We start from the raw sequence: 19835 nt of genomic DNA on the forward strand, positions 1-19835 counted from the left end.
TCCTAGGACAGGTGATCTTCAGAGATGTAGCAATGCACCTAGGGGAGCCTGCCTTCTCATAGGAACCGCCAAAACAACTCCAGGCAATAGACACATGCTCTTCTGGAGCAGAGGGTAGAGTAGGGTAGATGCTACCATCAGCAATCCAAAGGGAATTTCCTGGCACTTTACTATGTAAGAAAGATATAAACACAAATATAATCTCTGGGTGAGTAAGCACATTAATAAATAAAATTTTTCAAGTTGAAAGGGATTAACTGTTCCAACTGAGGTTGTTTTCCAGAGTAGAAGTAACATGTAAATGGTGAGAGATAAATAGATAGAGAAATCAAGTCCTTAGGAGAGAAACGTTTCTTGGGGGAAATGACGGAGAACCCATGCCCTGAAGCCCACTCTATATAAATAACACGTTCTCATCTAAATTCCAAAAAAAGTAGACTAGCCTAATAGTAGTAAGATTATGATGAAAATAACTAAAAGAGGGACTTCCCTGGTGGTGCAGTGGTTAAGATTCTGCACTCCCAATGCAGGGGGCCCAGGTTCGATCCCCGGTCAGTGAACTAGATACCACGTGCCGCAACTAAGAGTTCGCATGCCACAACTAAGAGTTCACATGCCACAACTAAGGAGGCTGCATGCTGCAACTAAGACCCAGCACAACCAAAGAAAGAAAGAAAGAAAAGAAAGAATTAAAAGAAACTGAAAATACTGATAGTGTGGAATAGATGAATGAATCCTTTCTTCTTTAAAACTTGTTGCCCCATCAACCAAGAGTGTAAGACTCATTTCCCAGCTGAGACCAGTCCTCAGATCTGTGCTCCGTGTTTATACCTTCAGTCACCAAATACCACATGAGTGCCTATTCTATGCCAAGTTAAGTGCTTATATATATAAACTTGGATCCACTTCTGCATGAGGGCTTTGAGTATGAGGTTAAGATGTGAACCTTTGTTTAGGAGGTAATAGCTAGTACAAAGGATGTTTGGGAAGGGTAATGACATGATCATAGTTGAGTTTTAGGAAGGGGAATCAGACATAAGTAGAATAGGCTGGAGGAGAAGAAATATGTAGGCAAGGTGACCAAGAGGAGGCCATCATAATAAGTCAGGTGAGGTGATGAGAATTTGACCTAAAGTAATGGCAGTATAGATGGAAAAAGAAGGTAGCTTTCTCAGTTTGAGTTGGATTTGCTGAGCTAAATCTGGGTGTTGATAAATACATTTGATGTGGGGCCAAATGGAAAAACTACTTAGTCTTGATTCTTCTTTCATGACTGATTTCTGTTGCTGGGGGCAGAAGCAGGAATAGAGACAGGATATTAGTTAAATATTTGCAACTAGAATGGAATGATATAATTAACTATGAGTTAAATGATAATTATAAAGTAATAGAATCTAATATCAACTGTCCAATTCACCATGGACATGAAAATAGCCAAAGCTTTTTCAGGAAAAACAAATGGACATCAAACATTCCTAATTAAACTCATGAAGATAAATGGTCTTCGTCCCAATGCCACAAAATATACTTGAGTTTTCTCCTAAGGATCCCAACTTTAAAGGAAGTGACCCAACCAAACTAACTTATCATTGTAACTGGGAGATAAGTAAAATACTTTTTCTTATTTAAAGGAAACTTACTTTGCCACCATTGCCTCCTAAAGACTGTAGCATAATTCGACACTAAGGGAATAAACCCTGATACCATTTTCTTCCCCTCTCAGACACAGAAGTGACAGAAAGAAGGGGAAGTGTAGCATCATCCCTCAATAACTCTTCCTGAAAGCTAAAGCATAAACCCGTTCATTAGCCAAGTACATTAATGGGTCTTCAGACATGGAACAGTGTGATGGTTAACTATGTATCAATTGGACTCGGCCACAGGGTACTCAGATGTTTGGTTAAACATTATTCTGAGTCTTTCTGTGAGACCGTTTCTGAATGAGATTTTCATTTGAATCTGTAGCCTGAGTAAAGCAGATTGCCCTTTTCAGTACAGGTGGGCCTATCCAATCCACTGAAGGCTGAATGGAACAAAAATACGGAGTAGGAGACAACTCGCTCTCTGTCTTCAAACTGGGACCTTGGTCTTCTACTTGCTTCACACTCAGACTCAGACTCGGACTAGAACTCACACCACTGGCACTCCTGCTTCATAGGTCTTTGGAGTTAGACTGGAACTATACCATTATCTGTCCTGGGTCAACACCTTGCTGACTTTGTTTCCTCATCTGAAAAATAAGGATTTTGAACTAGATGAACATAGAAATCTCTTCAGTTTGCTGAGGGTTCAAGACCCTTCAATCTGAGTGAAGGAAAAATAAAACATTTTCCTGAATGTAGAAAAAGATATCCCTGGAGAAAAATCTATTTCCAGCTTTTTGCTTCAGGCTTGGATGTTGAGAAATTTCTGCCAGAAATAAAAAGTACACAAACCTAGAGGGGCAGAATGGTGAAGATGTGTGCAATCTGAAAAGTTAATGTATCGACATAGTAATTCCTCTCTGTGGGAAAACTACATGAATTCTGTGATAATCATTTGTGAAAGAAAGAAAAATACGTTGTGTTTCAGAGCAGGGTGAAAGGTTTTTAGCTCAGTAACATAAAAATCACTATTAGAGTAGGGGGAAAAATATGAATCCCAAAGCAACTATTAAAACAACGACAATAACAAATAATGATCCCTCCATAAATTTATTTTGATGGTTATACCTGTGTTCCATCTTTTGCCAAAACTGTAAGCAGCAAGATATGCAGACAGATGTAAGTTTTAAACTGTTTAACCCCAACTAGAAGTGAAATTAGGCAACAGGCTCTGACTACAATGAAACTCCAATGAAACTGGTGCAGATCCCTCCTCTGAGATGTCATGGTTCTCTTCTCATCAGAGAATAATCTCAAATTCCTCTGCAACGCCATTTGTTTCTACAACTTTGGATGGGATTTATATATTAAAAACACACAAGTGTGTTTCTCTTCCCATAAGAAATGATTGCATCATTCACAGGGTCCCCTCCCTGCCCCTGAAATAAAATAGCTTCCCTCTTCTCATTTCAACAGGTACAGAATGGCAGAAGAGGCTTCAGATAGCCTATAGAAAAAAAAAAAAAAAAAGAAACCAATTGATCTTCTAGATGGAAAGAGCATCATAATAATCAACAATTAAACCATAAGATTAGAAGAGGGTAGATAATTTAATGGGATCCACAGGCAAAAGAGAACCTCCCATAAAAAGGAGAGCTTCTTGGGAGTTCTCTACCTATTTGGGATAGTTCTATGGCAGGTGCTGTTTTCGTTCTGCTAAAATCAAGGAGTGAGAGGTCACGAACTAATGGGTTTAGAATCTGAGCTCTCTGGCTCCTAGGTTACTGCCCCTCAGCCAGAGCCTCTGTCTATTTGACCTGTGAGGGCACAAGGGAGTGGAGATTCCTCTACTCCTATTGCCAAGGCTCATAGGAGGGGAGAGGGCATTGGTTTAACCTACTATCTTCTGAATGTAAGAGAATGTGTTCTTTGGTCAGAAAGAGAAGGAAGAGGATGGAGAAAGACACAGCAGGGAAGAGTGGGTAAAAATAATGACAAGCACTTTATAGTATTTACAATCTGCATGCTTCCCTATGCACTTTATCATTTGCCATAATAGTTCTGTATTTCTAATATGCAATATTTTTTTTTTTGTCTGTGCCTGTGTGGCATTCAGGACCTTAGTTCCTCAACCAGGGATCAAACCTGCACCCCCTGCATTGGGAGCGTAGATTCTTAACCACTGGATCTCTAGGGAAGTCCCAACATGCACTATTATTGCAGAGGACAAAATTAAGATTCTGAAAGTGTAAGTATTTTGTCCAAAGTTGAGTGGGAAATCACACACAAAATCTTTACTCCAAATCTTTGCTTTTTCTTTTTCTTGTTTTTCCCCCTTGAACACAGAACTTCCAGATTTTGTTTGGGGATCCATTTCTTCGTGGACGTTTAATGGCTAATTTTCTTAGATGCACAGATACACATTTTCCTGGACTCATAATTAAAGTCTTCTTTTTCTCAACCAGTTCTAACTCTACCATTGGAGAACTGAACCACTTGCTGGTTCTGCCCCTTCCTCCTCTAGCCTCGCTAGCAGAGCCCTGAAGTGTGCAGCACTGATAAAGATTTGGGAAGGTGTGTTTGTCCTTACACCCTATGGAGGGATGTGTATCCCTATGAAAGGATCACTTCTAACTGGTTGGCTTGGATTTGAGATTCTAATTCCCAGAATAGGAGTTCCCTCATTTGTTTATCAATCATGCCTTGAAATAGCCTATTTTGTCCTTGGAGCCTCCAATGACAGATTTCCACCTCAGGGCACAATTTCACAATAATTATATACTTGCTCTATATCTTATCCACCTCCACCATGGATACAAGTTTATATTTTGGGCACAAACCTCCCTATGACTGGGTCCATGATGTCTATAATGTGATGTGCTGATAGCTACCTGCCTACTTGGATTTTTGCCGATTGCTAGTTATCAGCTCATTTGCCGATTATCTTATCAAATCATAAAAGAAATTGCTATTTATTGGGCACTTAAGTGCCTAGTACTGTGCTGAGCATTTTATCTGGATTATCCAAGTTGCTTCTTAAAATATCGCTGTAAGAGACAGATATCACTGATCCCACTTAAACTTGAGCCAAAAAGATACTTCCTCAAACATGTGTGAAAGCAAAGAGATAATTTGTTCAAAACAACTTGGAAAGAGCATTTTATATGATGGAAGATAAGGGTCTATGTGTTTTAAATCCTTATAATACTGGTATAAAAACCATAAATCCTTAAATTGTCAATAAAATGAGTACTTGGTGATCACTTGCCCCTTAACCGTCCGGGAAAATTAGATTAGAATTAAGAAGTTAAGGGGGAACTTCCTTAGAGCCATATTGTTTCACCTTGGCAAAGTGGTTGGAGAGAAAGGGACAACTAAACAGACACACACACACACACGCACACACACACACACACACACACACACACACACACATAGTGGTCTTCCCTGCTTAGGTAAACATGAAAGCCAAAAAACTATCAACAGTGACTTTTGAGATAATTGGGGCCTCTATACTGAAATGCACTGGGAGTTCATCACACTAGTAGAAAAGGACAGAGTCCACATTAATTAATTATTAATCATTAATATTAATGATATTAATTAATTAATCATTAATTATTAATAACTAATCCCCAAATATCACTTTTGAAGAGCATTTATTTCAGTCTTCTCACAATAGAAAACAATGGGTATAGTTATCAATGTGCCAATGGCTCCATGAGGGCAGGGGCTATATTGAAGTTTTACCACTATACCTTTATGATCTAGCACAATACCTGGCACTTCATAAGGGCTCAGTGAAAAATGACTATTCCAGGCCCTGAGATCTGCCACTAATTGCCCATGTGGTTTTGGTCTAGTCATTTAATATAACAAGGTGAGTTAGACTTCAAGGATGCTTCCTACCTTCTCCAACTCTGATATCTTACTAGTCTTTGACTGAATTCCCTGGGTGTTCACCAGTTTACTACAATGACGACAAGGAAAAACAGTGTTCCTCCCAAAGGCACTAAAATGAACTAATCCCTGTATCCCTTGCTCAACCAATCTGTGAGTCTTTCTCACTCAGTCTATCGTCTGCCAAAGGAACGCCCACTGATCATATTTTATAAAAGGATTCTCAAATCCAAGCAACATGGTCTCTTGCTCAGAGTAGGAAACATACTGATTTGATCTGATACTGTTCCTTTTTTGTTCTCAGAATTTAGTTCTCATGTGGACTTTTGTTAGCCAATTAAACCAATACCTCCTACACCTGTAATGTGTTTATAAAATACCTCTTCTCTCCACCACCAGGAGGCAGTGTTGAAGTAGCTCTAGGCTAAAGAAGGAGTCCATAAGCCTAGGGCAGGTAGTGGAACTTGACTTCTCAAGCTTGGAGGTTTCCCCTAGACTTTCTGCTTCAAGAAATAAGAAAAGTAATCCTAATAACCAACAGGTCTGTGCGATTGTGCTGGTAGATGTTCATTAAGACCTTGAAAACAGTACTGGAAGAGAATTGGGGGTGGTTTGAATTGAACTGGATTAAAGCCACCCTAGACTTTCTCTGGAGTGGGATCTGGTGGTGAAGACAAATTTTCTGTAATTTAAGAAAAAAATATTAAAAATTAAATTGCAGGGCTTCCCTGGTGGCGCAGTGGTTGAGTCTGCCTGCTGATGCAGGGGACGAGGGTTCGTGCCCCGGTCCGGGAAGATCCCACATGCCGCGGAGCGGCTGGGCCCGTGAGCCGTGGCCGCTGAGCCTGCGCGTCCGGAGCCTGTGCTCCGCAACGGGAGAGGCCACAATAGTGAGAGGCCCGCGTACCACAAAAAAAAAAAAAAAAAAAAAATTAAAGTGCACTCCCTTTGCCCCAATAACTTTTAAGTGTTTCTCTGAAGAAGGAGATCGGGATAAAAGTTTAACTTGAGAAAAATAGGAAACAGGTTGGGAATGATTAAATAAGGTATGGTACACCCCCAGGGGAACATCACGCAGCTTTTTAAAGTAACATTTTTACACGTAATGTTAGATGGATAAAAGACTGTAAAACAGCCCATGCAGTGAGATCCCCAGATTTTCTATGTGTATATTTTAAACCATTAAGATAACACTGTGTACTGAGAGTTGTCTTGGCTTGTATCTGGATAATGAGATTATGGTGATTAAAAGAAGTTTTATTGGCTTTTCAAAAAAAGAAATAACCATCAGTTCTAAAAGATGCATAAACCTGTGGAAACCCATTTATTAAACGTATGCAGTTTATAATGCTATCATTTGGGGCATTCCTGAAGTTTAATTTGCCACTTAGCCATTCAGAACAGTTCATCATCGTGCCACTAATTACTTTTCTGTTATTAGATATTGAATAATTCATCTGTTTTCTAAAGGATGTGGTAACTAAAGAATGTTCCTTCAGTTCTTTAGAAAATGCTTTATTTTAAAATAGAGCATAAGTACTTAAGAAGGCCATAAGCTAGGAAAAACGGGAAGAGTTTCCTTTAGTACTAGATACATTGTACAGACGTACTGAAATCTCACAGCAGCGCTATGAAATAAATATTACGGTTCCTATTTACCAAAGAGAAGTCTAAATCCAGACCTTATTTAAGGTCAGATAGATAATTAAGTGCCCAGGATGCAAACTGGGGCCTGATTCAACAGCCTACTATATCAAATGGCCTTGCGAATAAAAATAACAACATAAGTGAACTGTAAAGCATGCCAAAATCCAGCAATGGTCTCTGGATTCAGTACTCTCACCTTCATCACAGTCTGGAGACTCATTACTCACGAACACAAAATCACCCCAGGCATTGTAAGGGGAGCGTCGTTCACTGCGTGCTCTCGGACAGAGTTTTCATTTGCACTCCTTTTTATTATGATTATGGTCTTACTTGATATTAGCCTTTACTAAGCCTCTTTTGTCCTGATTTGAAGGGCCACCCCAATTGCAGCCCCAAGTTGCCATCTCTGAAAAGTAAAAACAAACAAACCAAAAAAATAAAGAATTCCAGGCTCTTATCTTACCGATTTCTAAAGCCTAAGCCCCAGGGAGAGAATTTAAAAAGGAATGACATTCACAGTCCTCACCGCAGGCCTCACACCCTGTCCTAAGCCCCACAGAGTTGAGAAATATGACTCTGTCCAGGCTCGTGAGGGGTTTTTGTTTGTTCAATTTAGTCTTTTGTTGACCATCACCTATGCCCAGGTTTTCATAATTACAAGTGAAATGCCTGAATCTTCTGCATTCTAATAGAATTATCCTTCTCCTCAAAAGATAGAAAATACAGGTAAGGGAACACAGAAAAGAAAAAAAACAATTCACAACCTCATGTGTATGTGGAATTTTACAAAGTGAATACAGAGGAGTGAAGAGCAGAGCAGCGGTTACCAGGGGTGGGAAGGTGTTGGCCAAAGGGTACAAAGTTATGTAGGATGAATATGTCTGGAGATCGAATGTACAGCATGATGACTGTGGTTAATTATGCTGTATTGAATTCTAAGAAAGTAGATTTCAGGTGTTCTTATAACACACACACACACACACGCAGAGACACATACACACAAGGTACCTATGTGAGATGAGATGGTAATTAACTGGTCTGCGGTAATTATTTCACTCTATATCAAATAGTCATGGTATGCCTTATACACATACAATTTTTATTAAAAAATAAGAAAGTTAAATGAAAAGAAAACACAGGTAAGGGACCCCTGAGCAGAGATATGATTAACAAGATCATCCCCACCCACAAGACTTCTGGCAACAAGAGAGACAAACAAAAGGAGTAATGTAATTAATTGCCAAGATAGCAAATATCCAAATGTTAGAATGATTCACCTTAACCGCAGTATTCAGTGGTAGTGTTCTTAGAAAGTATTAGTTGCTTAACAGACTCTTGTAGAATAATAAATAGAGCCATTGTCTAGTTTTCCCTCTACAGTTTTTATTTGTTTAAGATGGGTGGTGAAAAATGATCAGTGCTTACTAAAAATGAGGAGCTCTAGAATTTAGAAAGATTCGGTGAGCCTACAAACGGACCATCAAGGAATTAACTGGAGTAGATCTTGAGTATTTGAACACTTCTTCCAAGAGGAGTGAAAAAGCAACCAGAAGACCTCAGAATAACAGAAAACCATGTCATTATCACGGTGTGATTTGGAGGAAGGAGATAGGGATGTAAAGCTCCCTCCCCACAGAGGGAGGGATTGAAGGAAAGAGAAAGAAAATGAATGGCCAAGAGAGGCAGGCTCAGCCCTGCTGTGAAACTCTTTACACTCAGCAGGTGGGCGATCATTTGTAATCACCTCCTCATTGATTTAGACAGTTTCCAGTGGCAATTTAGTGGGGGGAAACTCCTAGGTTTGGGAAGGGAAATTGGAGAAAAGAAAAGCATACACGCACACGCACACACACACACACATACACACACACACACATACACACACACACACCATTTAATGAAATGGCATTTGTATTGCACATCTTGATTTCAGAAAGCATAAAATGTGGAGTGGTGCCTTAAGATGAAAGAAATGCAGTCCACTGTTCACTTGTCTTTCCGACTCTCGCACACAGCCCTCCCTGTACCTCCCTCAGCTGTCATGAAAAGCACCAAAATAAAAAGACTGCCATCAAAGGCCGAATATGTTCAGATTGAAATTGAGTACTAAGAGGAGAACCCTAGACATTGTCTTTGGGGAAATTCCAGTCTTGGGGTGTTTAATCAGTAAAAATGCCTATGGTATTTTGTCTTGCTAGGATGATTCACTCTCATTACACAGGGTCACCCCAGTTACTGTCAAATGAAACAGTCACCGTGGTGCCTCCATTTTAAAAGTTAGGAGGGGTCTGCATTATGATATAAAGGTTTCCACGGTATGGACATCCTTTGACACCTAGATTCTCCTGCATTTTAAAAGAGGACCTTCTTTTTCGCAGGTTGTTAACAGTTCAGCAACAGGTCACAGAATAATTGGCCATTCGTGTTTCCCAGCTAAGGGGCCAGTGGTGAATGTGGCTTCTAAGCCAACAGTAGGGCCCCAGCCTAAGCAAATTTGGCCTTAAAAGCAGGTCTTCAAAAAAAAAGCACAAAAACTACTTCACGCTTGCCAAATACTCTAATGTAAACACTATTCCTTTTTGGAAAGCAAGATAGATCAGAAATAGATCAGAGCACTATTGCTTCTTTTAGTCTCAGTTCTGTCCTGTCAATGAACAGGAAAAAGAGAGGCTCACATCAGAATGTATTGACTGACCAGCCTATTCAGACACTAATGTCATTATCACAGGGATTATACAATAACAAAGGATGTAATCAGAAGTCTTTGGATATACATTTTTTATATAAAAATAAATTTATTTATGTATATAAACATTGATATATACACAAATTCACACTCCTTTGTAAATCACCATTTGTATGTGTTGATACACCTGGAAGAGATTTTAAAGGAAAAATGGGAAAATTATTCTAAAAAGAAGTGTTCTTTTTCACAGATCACTCTGCGACCTAAATCATATACTATATTTCAACCAAAGAAGTATTTTTAAAAGCATTTGAAATGGAAAGGGAAAGAAACAAGCTTTCATTGAGACCAAATTATTTCCTTTTTTCCCCATTTTTAATTTTATATATTTAGCAGACATTTACATAGCATTTACTATGTACCAGGCACTATTCTGAGCACTGTAAATATTAACTTGTTTAATCTCCCAACAACCCTATGAAATAAGTATTATTATTACCCCTATTTAACAGATGAGGACACCGAGTACAGAAAGGGCAAGCAACTTGCCCAAGGTCACAGGGCTACTAGTGGTCAAGTTGGAATTTTAGCCCAGCATTCTGTCTGTGAAGTCTGAAGTCTACTCTTGACTGCTGCATCCCCAGGTGAAAATTAAGTTAATCTCATAGAAATCTTCACAAATGAGGAAGCTACGGCACAGGGAGTTTATATTTACTTCTCTATTTAATTCATTCCAAATTTGAACAAAAACGTGACAAGTTAGGACAATAGTGTTGCAGGAAGGGGGACCCCTTCCAGGGCCCGAGAGTGGGCTCTTGTCTAACGCTCGGAAATGAATTGTCCGAGGAGACACACGTGCTGACAATGCAAGAGACTGTACTGGGAAGGGGCGCCCGGGCGGAGAGCAGGAGGGTAAGGGAACCCAGGAGAACTGCTCTGCCACGTGGCTGGCAGTCTCGGGTTTTATGGGAATGGGGTTAGTTTCTGGGTTGTCTCTGGCCAATCATTCTGACTCAGGGTCCTTCCTGGTGGTGTGCGCAACCTCTCAGTCAAGATGGATTCCAGTGAGAAGGATATGCTGGGAGGTTGGGAGGACCTGTGGACTGGCGTCTCCTCTCTCCTTTTGACCTTTCCCATATTCTTCGGGTTGGTGGTGGCTTGTTAGTTCCGTGTTCCTTACCAGGACCTCCTGCCGTTAAAATAACTCATGCAAATTGTTACTGTGTTTGCCTGGCCAGGGCGGGCAGTTTCAGTCAGTGTTTCCCCTAACAACAGTACTAACAAAGATAGTTTCACATCAAATTTATTTTCTTTCTTTTAAAATTGACCCCAGCTCTCTTCGATATGCCTATAGCCTCAACTGGCATTTCCCACGTGTATGGTGAGCGGCATGATTCCTTATGTGTATCAGATGCTCCTCCAGACCTTTCTGTTCACGTTAGAACAGCTGAATCAGAGCCTCATTCCCAGTTAAGATTTAAAAGCATGTTGAAAAGAGTAAACACACATTAGCTACCAGTTCATTGTAAAATGGTGCAAAAATTCCATTGGTAATAAAAGATTTTGTTAGGCACACATAGAATGCATCTGCTATATTATAGCTTGACTAGAATTTAGATAGACGCTCTGGAAGAACACACATATAAAGTTTGCTGTCATTCGACTGACTTTAAGCTAATAAGTAAGAGAAAGATGATGCTACCAAAGAGATATATTTGTAACATTAAAATAAGGAGATGATATTTTCATTCACACATACATATACATTGTCGAATTTCTAGAGGGAAGTTAAATCAACAAAGATAAAATCTTGATGGTACTGAATCCGTGTTCGTGATTGGCAATAGTGATCTGGGACCACATTTCATTGTCTTCAATCTGTCTCCTTCTCAAACCCTAATGAGACCAGCATAGTTCGGGTTTTAACCTTTCTCACGTTCCAATCTTGACCCCTCCCCTGTTTAATTTTTACACCAAGGATAGATTGCTCTTTTTGGAACACATATAACTTCATGTCACTTTCTGCTTAGAATATTTCTGTGGTTTCTTAGTATCTTGACAACCAAGTCGTAACTCCTTAGAGGAGTATTTGGGCTTTCTACCACTTTATTCCTACCCAACCTCTTACGATTCCCCAAAGCATTCTTTCACACATATATGCGTTGCCATGTACCATTCCCTTACCTTGGACATGGTACCCACCTTCTGCCTTCACCCAATTGTCTGGCCGATTCCCTGTCATCCTTCAAATATCATCTCAAGTGTGCTCTGAAGACTTTTTCTGATCTCCCTCCTTGTCTGGCTTACATGACTCTCTGAAACATCTCATAGCACCACGTTCTTACCTCTATAATTCAGCGAATTATTTGTTCTTTTGGAAATTTTTTTTAAATAAAAAATTATTTATTTACTTTTGGCTGCATTGGGTCTTCATTGCTGCATGTGGGCTTTCTCTAGTTGCAGCGAGAGGGACTACTCTTCATTGTAGTATGCAGTCTTCTCACTGTGGTGGCTTCTGTTTTTGCAGAGCACACAGGCTCTAGGCGCATGGGCTTCAGCAGTTGTGGCTCACGGGCTCTAGAGCACAGGCTCAGTAGTTGTGGTGCATGGGCTTAGTTGCTCCACAGCATGTGGGATCTTCCCAGACCAGGGCTCGAACCCATGTCTCCTGCATTGGCAGGCGGATTCTTAACCACTGTGCCACCAGAGAAGTCCCTGGAAACTATTAAAAACCTACAGTTATGCGAATAAGTGTCTGTGCTCTCCAATAAATGTGAACAGTTGGAAGGCAGACAGAATTTAAAGTTTTTATCTTTCAATACCCAGCAACTGGCAGAGTGCCTGACACACTGATCACTAAGTGCTGAAAAAATGGCTAAATTTCTAGAAGCCACATATACATAAGAAAATGTTATACAACCAAAGAAACACATTGAATTATATATAATATGCTATTTAAGGTTGTTGAGGGGGAACAGTTACTTATAACAGTTACTGTGAGCAAGTAACATACACAGCAATAACATACTCCTTTTTGATATTAGTATTCACAAGTATCCAGAATAAATAAAAACTTTAATGTGTGTACATCTAAAACTGCATTAATAACATATGAATAAATTATTACAAATCTCAAAATACTTAGTGATTTTCTCCCAGAAGTTCCATTCCTCTTCTGCATTACATATTTAAGTACTTTCAAGGACATTAATTTTTTTATAGACTTGATTTTTTTAGAGCAGTTTAGGTTCACAGGAGAATTGAGCAGAAGACTTCCCATGCAGGGGACCTTCGAGATGGTGGAGGAGTAAGACGCGGAGATCATCTTCCTCCCTACAAATACATCAAAAATACACCTACACGTAGAACAACTCCTACTGAACACCTGCTGAACGCTGGCAGAAGACCTCAGAGCTCCCAAAAGGCAAGAAACTCCCCCACGTACCTGGGTAGGGCAAAAGAAAAAACAGAGACAAAGGAATAAGGATGGGACCTGCACCTCTGGGAGGGAGCTGTAAAAGATGAAAAGTTTCCACACACTAAGAAGCCCCTTCACTGGCAGAGAGGGGACATGGGCAGGGAGGAAGCTTTGGAGCCGCTGAGGAGAGCGCGGCAACAGGGGTGCGGAGGGCAAAGCGGAGAGATTCCTGCACAGAGGATCACTGCCGACCAGCACTCACCAGCCCGAGAGGCTTTTCTGCTCACCCGCGGGGGGTGGGTGGGGGCTGGGAGCTGAGGCTTGGGCTTCAGGGGTCAGATCCCAGGGAGAGGACTGGGGTTGGCTGCGTGAACACAGCCTAAAGGGGGCTAGTGCACCACGGCTAGCCGGGAGGGAGTCCAGGAAAAACTCTGGACCTGCTAAGAGGCAAGAGACCATTGTTTCGGGGTGCACGAGGAGAGGGGATTCCTTCCCTGTCTGCCCACAGAAGGCAGAGCACCGCCTGAACAAACTCCAGAGACTGGAGCGAGCCGTGGCTCTCAGTTCGGACGCCAGAGACAGGCGTGAAGTGCTAAGGCTGCTGTTGCATCCACCAAGAATCCTGTGTGCAAGCACAGGTCACAATTCACACACGCCCCCCACCCCCCACCCCGGGAGTCTGTGAAGCCCACCACTGCCAGGGTCCCATGGTCCAGGGACAACTTCCCCAGGAGAACACACGGCGTGTCTCAGGCTGTTGCAACATCATGCCGGCCTCTGCCACTGCAGGCTCATACCGCATTCCAATTATAACTACCCCTCCCTCCCCCGCCCTGAGTGAGCCAGAGTCCCCTAATGAGCCACTGCTTTAACCCCGTCCAGTCTGGGTGAGAACAGATGTCCGAAGGCAACACACATGCAGAGGAGGAGCCGAAACCAAAGCTGAACCCCAGGAGCTGTGCGAACAAAGAAGAGAAAGGGAAATTTCTCCATGCAGCCACAGGAACAGCGGATTGAATCCCCACGATCAACTTGAGGTACCCTGTATCTGTGGAATACCTCAGTAGACAATGAATCAACCCAAAATTGAGGTGGTGGACGTTGGGAGCAACTGTAGACTTGGGGTTTGCTGTCTGCGACTGGATTCTTTCTATTTTTTTATGTTTATCTTAGTATAGTTTTTAGCGATTGTTATCATTGGTGGATCTGTTTATTGGTTTGATGGCTCTCTTCTTTTTTTTTACTTATTACTTTTTGATTATTTATTTTAATTTTTTTCTATTTTAATTATGTTGTTGTTTTTATTTATTTTATTTTTCATTTTTCCTCTTTCTTTTTTTCTCCCTTTTCTTCTGAGCCATGTGGCTGACAGGGTCTTGGTGCTCCGGCCTGGTGTCAGGTCTGAGGGTCTGAGCTGGGAGAGACAAGTTAAGGACACTAGACCACCAGAGAGCTCCTGGCCCCATATAATATCAATTGAGGAGAGCTCTCCCAGTGATTTCCTCCTCAATGCTAAGATCCAGCTCCACCCAACAGCCAGCAAGATAGAGTGCCAGATGCCCCATGCCAAACAATTAGCAAAACAGGAGAACAACCCCACCCATTAGCAGAGAGGCTGCCTAAAATCATAATAAGCTCACAGATAACCCAAAACGCACCACTGGACACAGCCCTGTCCACCAGAAAGACAAGATCCAGCCCCACCCACCAAAACACAGGCACCCATCCCCTCAACCAGGAAGCCTACACGACCAACTGGACCAATCTTACCCATTGGGGACAGACACCAAAAACAAAGGGAACTACAAACCTGCAGCCTGCAAAAAGGAGACCCCAAACACAGGAAGCAAAATGAGAAGACAGAGAAACACACAGCAGATGAAGGAGCAAGGTAAAACACCCACCAGTGCTTTCTCTTCAAACTGTATTTTCTTGTAGTATGTCTTGCAATTTTTTCCTTTATATCTGAACTTGATATATTGGGTAAAATAAATTGCTGAAAATAAGCCATAATTAGTGATGGTAAGATGTTGAGGGAGGGAACACAATCTACAGTCTAATGATTAGGTCTCAATATTTTAGTGGGCCAGTGCCCTTGACCTGTGAACTTCACACATGCTTCTCAGTTTCTCCTCCCTCTTAGGTGGTACAGGATGACTAGAGTGGGCCAAAGTATGGCATTTCCCTTTCCCCCATGTGGAAGGTTAGCAGTTGGGTATTTTCTTCCCCCAGTTCAGTTAGGCTCTGATAAAACCCCAGCATGTTAGGCTCTGGTTAAATAGTTTCTACTGAAGGCAGACCATGTTAAGAAGAACAGATTGCTCTGAAATCTTTCAAAATGGTTCCTTTTCCCCTTCCAGAGCAAAAGAGGATTTTTCTCTGATATTTTCTGTGAGAACCTGATAGAACTCTGAAGATACAACTTGCAAAAGTGTGTGGCTCTCCTGATGACTAAGTCTCCCTGGAGTTGTGTCTCAGACTTGTCTACACTGAGCCTCTAGCTATTCATCAACCACAGTTCAGGCTTCCCTACCCTGGCCCTGGCTCCTGCAAAGATTTCTACTGAAGTCTCTGCTGTATTTACTTGTTGGTGTCTCCAATTTGGGGACAATATTTTGCCCTGTGACCTCATTTTTCTAAGAAAAGTTGTTAAGTTTTCATTTTGTTTAGTTTTTTACTTATTGCTCGGATTATCTTTTTAAAAATGATTTTAATTGAAAGGCAAAAAAATTTATAACAATTCCAAGGATCACTACCTTTCAAAGTAGCAATGTGTGAAAGTTCTTGGCAACAACTTAAGTGGAGTTATCATTTTAAAAGTTGACTGAGTTAATGATACACTACTATATGCAATTATAAATTCTCTAGATGTGTGTTTGTTTAGTCTCTATTTTCCATATTAGACTGTAAGCACCCTAAATGGTGCCAGAACTTCTTGCTATAATCAGTCAGCACAAAGCAAATATGACAGAAACTGTTTTAAAAAATTCGTCTTTCAGCTTCAACTTCTGAAGAGCATGGAGTAATTCATGGAAGACCAACTTATGCTCCGTAACACCAAAAACACCAGATAAATGTATACATTTGAAAATATCAGAGATCTGCAGAAACATCCAGGGGAGAAAACACCTTTCAGAGGCGAGCTAGTGATCTCTACTCTCCCTGGAGCATTTCCTGATCTTAGAATACACTACAGGGTAGAAAACTGAGCTTGTCCTGAGAAAGGTCCTACTGAGGGACAGAGAAATCAGGACAGCTCTGGGGAGTTGCAAGTAACAGAAATGCCAAACCTGGAGAACTAAAGGACATGAAACATAGAGCCTGTCTCCTCCTGAAGACATTGGTCAAGTTTTGCAATTATATATTCAGGAGAACAAAAATATAAGTCAAACACCTCTCAAAGACAGAATAAAAATTCCTATTATCTCTCATGGTTAATAAGAAATAGATATTCCAGGCTTTGCCAGTTAATTCTTCTAAAAATTCAAGGAAGAACTAATACTAATTTTACACAAAATCCTTCAGATAATGGAAACAGAGACATCACTTCTGAGAATTTTTTAAAGCCAGGATAATCTTTATACCAAACATAGCAAAAGAATCACATCAAACAAAAATTACAGGCCAATCTCTCTTATAAATATTAATATAAAAGTCCTAAAGAAAATATTAGCAGATCGAGCTCAGCGATATAAAAAATGTATAATATTTTCTATCCAAATGTCTTCAATAGGAGAATGGATAAGTTGAGGCATGTTCACACATTGAGAATACTATACAGCTGTGAGCATAAAAGTACTAGAACCACACTTACATAACAAATAAAATGTTGAATTAAGAAAAAGTCAATCACAAAAGAGTGTACGTTATGTTGTCCATTTATGTAATGTTCATGAGCAATACTAATCTAATGATAGAGGTTAGGATATGCCTAACCTGTGGGAAGGTAGTGACTACATGGCGGTATGGGCGTTTCTTCTGGGAAGTAGGGGACATTCTGTTTCTTGACCTGAGAATTACATTTATGGCGTGTTCACTTTTAAACCAGCTGTAGGGAATTCTCTGGCAGTCCAGTGGTTAGGACTCCACGCTTCCACTGCAGGGGACACGGGTTCGATTCCTGGTCAGGAAACGAAGATCCCGCAAGCTGCGTGGCGTGGTCAAAAAAAAAAAAAAAGTCATCCAGCCTTAATAAATAAATAAACCAACTCTAGACTTAGGTTTTATAAGTTTTTCTGTATGTATATTATCCTTCAATACATAGTTTGATTTTCCTTCTAATTCTCTTTTTACCCAGCTTCTTCTACTGCCAGTAAACACCCAATATATATATTTTTTTCCTTTTAGGTTCATTTTGAAACTTCTTTTCTAAAATTCAGCATTAAAGATACTCAGATTCATTCTCTGCACCCACTAATGTAGGTATGAATTTGGCTCTGCCATCACTATTTAGCCATTTTAAACTTATTCCCCAAGGTCTGTTCTCTTATCTCCTTCCAACTCCCTCAGAAAACTGTTCGTGACGTTACACTCTAGACAGTTGCACAACCCCTTTATTGTCAGCTCTGGAATGAAGCTTTATGCATCACTGGCTCTGTGCATGCATTGTGAGGTGGAATTAATATTCTCTGTGTTGTTTAGTCTATATCTCATTGGCTAGCTGCCTAGAATGACTAAGGAAACTGCCTGAAAATTTACCCCTTCCTCCTCAAAAGAAAAAAAAAAGAAAGAAAGAAAAGGCAAACTCTGGAATGACTTTTACGGGAGGGAAACTTAATAAATGATTTTTAAAATAAACTGAAAGGAGTTCTCATACTAGTAGGGTACTGATTGCACAAAAGAAAAGTACTTCATTCAGACACAGCTGTAGTCAGGCCAAATTGTCACCATGCTCTGGAGATTTACAAGTTGAGAGATGATATTCACAGGCAAAGCTTGCATCACTTCAAATCTTAATGCAAAGTTAATTGCATACCTGGGTTATGTTCTACAGCATCTCAAATAATATTGATGATACTAATGATATTACTGAAAACAGCTCTCTGGAAATTCATGAATACACCTCTAATTAAGCTGAGTTTTTTAACAACTTTGATCCTACTATACACTGCAAAATAGTTCACTGTAAATTAAATTTAAGCCTTGTGTGTGTGTGTGCCCGTGTATGTCTGCCTGTGTGTGCAAACTCAATTATTAAATGTCAAGGGGAAGGATTAAAATGTATAATTTTCCCAATAAATTGTTTTTAATAATTCCAACAACTGAGAAGCAAGGATTCCCTTCTAAGCTGAAGTCCTATATAATTTTCAGTGCCCTAAATTTTCTTCTTTTAAGAGGTGAATTTTAAGATCCTATATTCAGTACAGCTTTTAGGAGAAAAGAACCCTCCTTGATGTTTGGAATGACATGACACGTGTTTTATAGCATAATGCACTGTGATTATTAGCTGTAGTTCTGTTGTTTGAATTCGTACCGTTATCTACCAGATGCTCAGGGACACATTTAGAATAAAGTCATAGATGCAACAAGCTTTAGATCTTAGTGTGAGCTGTTTTAAAGACAGGTGAAGTTTAGGAAACATACAGCTTAAAGGAAGAAAATAACATTATTAGAACTGCAGGTGTAGCAGAGAAATAATTGCCTACTTTTTCACACTGACCGGAGTTTAGGTTTATAAAAACACCAATGCTGGAAAGAGATATTTCCCTCAGACTAAACATAAACATCTCAGACATTAAACACCATGAATTCCCTGCTCACTGAGGTAAGATGTTGGATATACCATGTGGTCCCTATGAAACTATCGTGACAAGTCATGGCCTTTCCTCTCTTGAGCTAGCCCTCCTGACTTTCCAATCTGACTTCCCATGTCTATTGATGGCTTATTCAATACTTTCCCAATCCTGGAACACTTTGTTCTCTGCTGGCTTATTTCCTCTGGCTCTCCGGTTGGTGTTGGATCTCATACAGAGAGGATCTCCATCATTGTCTCCTTACCCCGGAGCCCACCCTACCCGTTGAGAGTGGATCCATGCTCTTCTCTCCATTAAGAAACACCTTCCTGGCCTGCTGCCCTCCCAGCTTTTTTCAGCCTAGTCTTCCTTTGTGGCCTCTTGGACACAATGAGAAACAATGTTATCCAACATTTTTTCCGATGCCAGTTTGCCTGCACGAAAATCCAGGTCCCTCTATGCATTACAACTTCACGCACGTTACTTAACCTCTGTCTCTCTCTGCCTTATCTTCCTCATCTGTAAATTGAGGCTAATAATATATATCTTAGAGTTTCTGGTGGAGTCAATAAAACAATGCAGGCAAAGGGCTGAGAATTGTGTTGGATGTATAGCAAGTAGCCAGTGAATATTGTTCTTAATTGTATGATCACCTTGGTCAATAACCCAGGAGTACCCAAGCTTGAACTCTGTGAATATAATGACAGCTGGTTCTTCTTTTGCCCTACCCAGGTACGTGGGGAGTTTCTTGCCTTTTGGGAGGTCTGAGGTCTTCTGCCAGCCTTCAGTAGGTGTTCTGTAGGAGTTGTTCCACGTGTAGATGTATTTCTGGTGTATCTGTGGGGAGGAATGTGATCTCCGCGTCTTAC

This window comes from Delphinapterus leucas, chromosome 17, assembly GCF_059928025.1.
Source record: "Delphinapterus leucas isolate spDelLeu-1000000601 "Yukka" chromosome 17, BTC_Dleu_Yukka2, whole genome shotgun sequence".
Taxonomy (NCBI): Eukaryota; Metazoa; Chordata; class Mammalia; order Artiodactyla; family Monodontidae; genus Delphinapterus; species Delphinapterus leucas.